Raw genomic sequence first — 6,019 nt, forward strand, 5'->3', positions numbered from 1 at the left:
TCCGTCTCTCTCTCTCTCTATATATATATATATATATATATTTCGCTTGCCCCACCCCTCTCTCGTTCTATGTGTCGCGTGTTCTCTAATCTCTATTTACCTCTCCGCCGCCATCTTTAACTTTTGATATAATAATAAGACACAATCCGGGGATTTAATACACCGCACTGCTAATATCGCTCCACTCCTCCGTCCTATATGTGGGGGAACAGTACTGCGCAAATACGGACGATATCATGATAGGATTCCGCTTATTGATTGAAATTGCCTTTTCCGTAGAAGATTTTTCTGAAAGTTTGGATATTGATTTATTCTGAATTTTCCGTAGAAATTTGTTCGAATGTTCAGATATTGATTTATATCGATTTTCCGTGGAAAGCTTTTCGAATAAATATTAGCTGGAGATTGTTATATTGACCTTTTCCGTAGAAGTTTTTATGTTGCCCTTCTCGTAGAATTTCTTGCGAAGATTTGGATATCTCGGCGCTGATGTAACCTTTCCAAGCCTCACCGAAGAAACGATTCGACGTGCTATCACGTAATTATATAATAATGATAAGTAATTTTGAGGTTAAATTCAGGATTAAACGTAGTCCATCCTACGTTTGGTTATTTAGACCACACTGCGTTCGATTATTTATTCCATGCTGCATTTAAATATTTAGTTCATTTTGGGTTTGGTTACTAGGCCGAGTTACGAGCGAAATTAACGACCGAACGTTAGAGGATAAATGAAATAATAGCAAACCTTACTAATATGCACAGACTAGTTAAAGGGATACTTTCCATGACACGCAACGTCACTGCGCTAATTTTTGATAAAATTACCTACTTTTCCAAAAACGTAATGGCGCCGTTCAAATATCGTGGCGTTGATGTATAATTAATTCTAACAATTAAATTAGGTATCTGGTAACAAGTATATGAGGGTATAGACAATTTATTATACAGAAAGTACAGCTGTATGCAGTAAAATTCTAGAGTAAAGTATCCATTTAAACGTTTGACACGCGCGATCACAATGCGCTGTTCTGAATATGTTGTCATAATCATACCCAGGCGATTTCAACAATTGAGCGGCATTGCCGACGATGATGACGATGGTGGTCTGCTAAACGACAGAACATTCTACAAGATGAAGGAACCCAGGTGCGGTGTCCCGGATGTTCGTGCAGATACCCGGATAACATCGCTGACGAGAGGTGGCGTCTCGACTGTAGGCGATGCGAGGATTAGAGAAGGTAGGCACTGGCAGCTGTAGTACGCGAGTTTTGAATCCATATGTCATAGTACACATGGCTGAACGTGTACTGTAAATATTAAAAATAACATTATAATTATTATATTGAATCATCATCATCCTTGTCGTCGTCGCCGTCGTCTTCATCGTCATCATCAGCAGCAGCAGAAGCAACAGCATCAGCAGCAGCAGCAGTAGTAGTAGTATCATCATCATCATCATCATCATCATCATCATCAACATTTTCATCATCATATTCAACATCATCATCATCAGCAGCAGCAGCAGCAGCAGCAGCGGCGGCAGCATTATCATTATCATTACTAGCAACTAGATGCCAAATTAGCTTCGAAATTCAAGCTTACTGCATGGTAGGGACCTTGTATGTATGTAAACGTTGTATGTATGAATATGTACGACGTATACATAATAATGAGCGTGCAGGCGGCTTTGCACTGACAGCGAGCGGGTTCAGCTATATAGCAGTCGTTACAACCACAAATGCATTCCCGGCGTGCGTGCAACATCAACCTTGTGTAGAATCTAACCTTGTAGGAACTAAAGTAATAGTAATATTGTCAGTATAACTGTAAGTAATGTGACCAACCCAGTAACTAATTGAAATCGTCACGTGAGCCATCTAGGGTCCTAACCGCATTAGCATTTGTGAGCTAATTCACACCCTCTCCTAACAACCGCCCGTACGCTACTCGTTTGAAGGTTGTCTAACACCCGATCAAGGTTACAGCTACGGCTGGATCTGGGGTAGACATCGTGGCCCCGACGTGGCTTGGTCGGGCATTCGTCGGCAGCGGGAGGATATCAAGCTCGAGCTTATTAATAGAGCTAATTTAAATGCGAGGAAGGACGCGAAATTATCGCTGTGTGTGTGCGCGTGTGCGTATGTGTGTGGTGTGTGTGTGTGTGTGTGTGTGTGTGTGTGTGTGTGTGTGTGTGTGTGTGTGTGTGTGTGTGTGTGTGTGTGTTGTGTGTGGCGTGTGTGTGCGCGCGCGTGTGTACGAGTCGCACGCGATGTTCCGGTGTGGCCGTCCGTCGTCGGCTGACATATGGTGTCGTCGGCGACCGACGTAAGAAGCGGCAACGCGAGCTGAGGCGCGTCGGCTATCCATCACGCGCGAGCATCTATGAAGGGTTAGCTAGTTAGCTATCCACGTTCGTTTTACTGACACACGCTAATGGAGCCAGCAATCACGGAAGAAGGGAAAGGGAAGAAAGAGGACAAGCGGAGGGGGAAGGGGGGCGGCAGCATGAAGAGAGGTGAAGGGGCAAAAAGGCGATCAAGTGAGAGGAGGAAAAGAGAGAGAAGGGTGTAGATAAGAGTTGCAGGAGAAAAAGAGGAGGAGGAGGAGGGAGGAGGAGGAGGGGAGGAGAGGAGGAGGAGGAAGCGTCGGAAAGGAAGGGTGAGGAAAAGTGGAAGCGGAAAGAAAGAGGAAAAAAAAAAAGGGGGAGGGTTGTAGAAATAGGTAAAGGGACATGAGGGCAAAAGCAATGGAGTTAAAGGCCGACTTACAGCTGCGCCATCAGCGGTCAAGAGAGGGCGCTGCACTATTTGTGGCGCCCGCGGCGCGTAGCGCAGTCGCCAACCGTGGCTGATGGCCCGGCAGAGCGCGTCTTGGGCACGTGGCGCGGCTCAGAGGTTCTGCGGGTGTGTGGTGTGTATGTGTGTGTGGTAGTGTGTGTGTGTGGTGTGTGTGTGTGTTGTGTGTGTGTGTGTGTGTGTGCTGTGTGTGTGTGTGTGGTGTGTGGTGTTGTGTGTGTGCTGTGTGTGTGTGTGTTGTGTGTGTTGTTGTGTATGTTATGTAGTGTAGTATATAGGGTAGTGTATGTTATGTAGTGTAGTATATAGTATGTAATGTATTATCGAGTATGTATGTATGTATGTATGTATGTATGTATGTTGATGTATGATATGTATTATGTATGTATGTTATGTATTGTATGTATTATGTATGTATTGTTGTAATGTATGTATGATATGTATGTATGTATGTAATGTATGTAGTATGTATGTTGTATGTATATGTATGGTGATGTGTGTGTGTGTGTTGTTGTGTGTGTGTGTGTGTGTGTGTTGTGTGCGTGCGTGCGGTCGTGCGTGGTGTGTGTGTGTGTGTTGTGTGTGTGTGTGTGTGTGTGTGTGTGTGTGTGGTCGCGCGCGTCGGTTGTGGTATGTGTGTCTGGGGAGGAGGGGATTTACGGAGAAGAAGGCAAGTTATTCATAGCGCAGACACCTGTGACATCACGGCCTCGCTATTCTGCGACCACATCTCCGCTGTGAAAAACAAACTTCTGTGTGTAGACGATGGATTTTCGACATTAAACTTTTATTATTAATTATATCTTCGTGTTGCGGTTCCTTTTGGCGTTTGCGTTTGCGTCGCTTGCATTCCTGCGTTGCTTAAATCGGCTGAAACTAAACTACTGCAGCGGATGTAACGAAATTAATCTGTACGTACTTACATACCCGTAGGCTATGTATATATATATATATAATATTTATATATTATATTATATATTACATTTTAAGACTCGATCCGCAAAAGAAAACGAATAGGCTGTCAAAATGCGTGAATAGCAGCGCTAAATCTATACTACATCGGTAATCCCTTTATCATAAGCGAGAGAGGGGGAGGGAAGGAGGGAGGGAAAGAGAGAGAGCGAGAAGTGTTTCAATTATTTTTGTTCGGCTCTTCCTCCGTCTTTTTGCCGGTGGATCCGTCCTCCCCTCCCCCACCCCACCGGCGGGATAATGGCAATCACAGTCAATATAACACTAATGGCGAGCCACCCTGCGGTTTAGTCCATAGTTCCACTAGACGCTGGGAGAAGTGTGACCTCACCATCGCCATCAGCAACGGCGACCCCGCAGCGCAACGTCGCCGATGACAACGAAAATAAGGTGCGCGTTGCGGTCGGCGAAAGTGATCCATGCGCATACCGCGCTGTATTCGCGCGGTGAACGCACGAGACGGTTGGTTCTATGGTTAATTCTGTGTTTGGAGAGAGAAGAGGCTTGTAGTGTAATTTATAATGGTAATTGATATACTAATATCTGTCCTGGTAATTAACTGAGGGAGGATTTCACTGTCGGCCTTTAATCGATAAGCTAGCGAGTTTATACAGCGTTAAACACGTAAACAAATGTCTACGTGATGAGTCAACGATCCAGTTTCGTGCTGCCGTCTTCGAAACTAGTCAATAAAATATCGACGGATCGAGTGGAGAAGCAGACGCGTGAGGACGCTGGGAGTTTACGGACTATATACCGACGCCCCTAGCGAGAAATATTTGCTAGCGATTAGAAAAAATCGAGAAAAAAACAACGAGAAAAATGAAGATAGTACATAAGAAAATTATAAAAGGAAACAAAATTAATTGAAGCTTGCGGCTATGCGGTTTACTTATGTTTCGGCGGCAGTGCGCTCGAAAACGAGAGAACGAGCGAGCGATGTGTTTACTGCGCTATGCATTTAATGGCGCTCACCTAAAACGCGCGCGATTTTAATTTCTTATCTCCCTTATAATTCGCTGCGTCTGTGGCAACTCGTCTAGGCTCCAATCTTGTAGCAACTGTGACTGTTGCAGGAAGGCGTTCGCCGGATGCGGCCAGGGTGTGGCAGAGGCGATCAACGAAAGGTCGCAGACGAAGCGTGCTGACGTTCGCCTCTGTGGCCGCCAGGTGGCAGCGCCGACTTCCGTCTCAGCTTCGAGAAGGGACAGCATGGCGACGAAACCAGCCGTTCGATGGACGCGGGAGGAACGTTTGCGCATGCGTTCTTCCCCGATGATGACACCCACCACGCAGTACGACTTGCTGTTTGACCGTTAACTTCCCTCCCCTTTTCTCTCTGTCTTCTGTTTCTTTCTCTCTCTCTCGCTGCTCTCGACACAGCACACAACACACACGCGCGCGCAGCGCACACACACACGCACACACACACACACACACACACACACACACACAACACACACACACGCACGCACACCACAACAGACGCGCACACACACACACATATACAACACATACACACACAACCACACACACACCACACCACACACACACACACACGCACGCACGACACGCACAACCCCACACACACGACCACACAACACACACACACCCCAGGTCTCACACATATAACACACATTCACACCAGCCACACGCCAGGGACCCACAGCACCCCACAAGAGCACACAACACATAAAAAAACCACATACACACTACTTCTTCTCTTCTTCTCTCGCTTTCTCTCTCTCTCTCTCTCTCTCTCTCTCTGTGGCGTATCTGCCTTTCTCTCTCTCACCCTTTCTCTCTTCTACACCCCTCTCTCACTCTTCACCATCCCTATATCTCGCTCTTCCTCGTTCTCATTTTCGCGCGCGCCCACGCTCTCTCTCTCTCTCTTTCGTTCTTTCTTGCGCGCGTTTTCTCTCTGTCTGGCTCTCCGGCTCGCTTTTACCGCTCGTTTTTCTTACTTTATATTTCTCTTTATCTTTCACAAGCAGACACATAGCTGCCTGACACATAAAACATAGCTTATCGTCTGGCTGCCGATCTAATAAATGAGTCGATCATCTATGCAACTAAAAACTAATCGAACTACTAATAGAAGCGCGTACATACTCACCACATCGCCATCTATCGGCGACGAACTGACTCACTTCGCTAACTCGCAGGGAGAGGTGCATCTGGACAGCGACGACGACTGGCGGAGGACCGGATATCCGGGTCGTCTGCTAGATTACACGCTGCTACAC

Source organism: Priapulus caudatus, unplaced genomic scaffold, assembly GCF_000485595.1.
Source record: "Priapulus caudatus unplaced genomic scaffold, Priapulus_caudatus-5.0.1 Scaffold91, whole genome shotgun sequence".
Classification (NCBI taxonomy): Eukaryota; Metazoa; Priapulida; class Priapulimorpha; order Priapulimorphida; family Priapulidae; genus Priapulus; species Priapulus caudatus.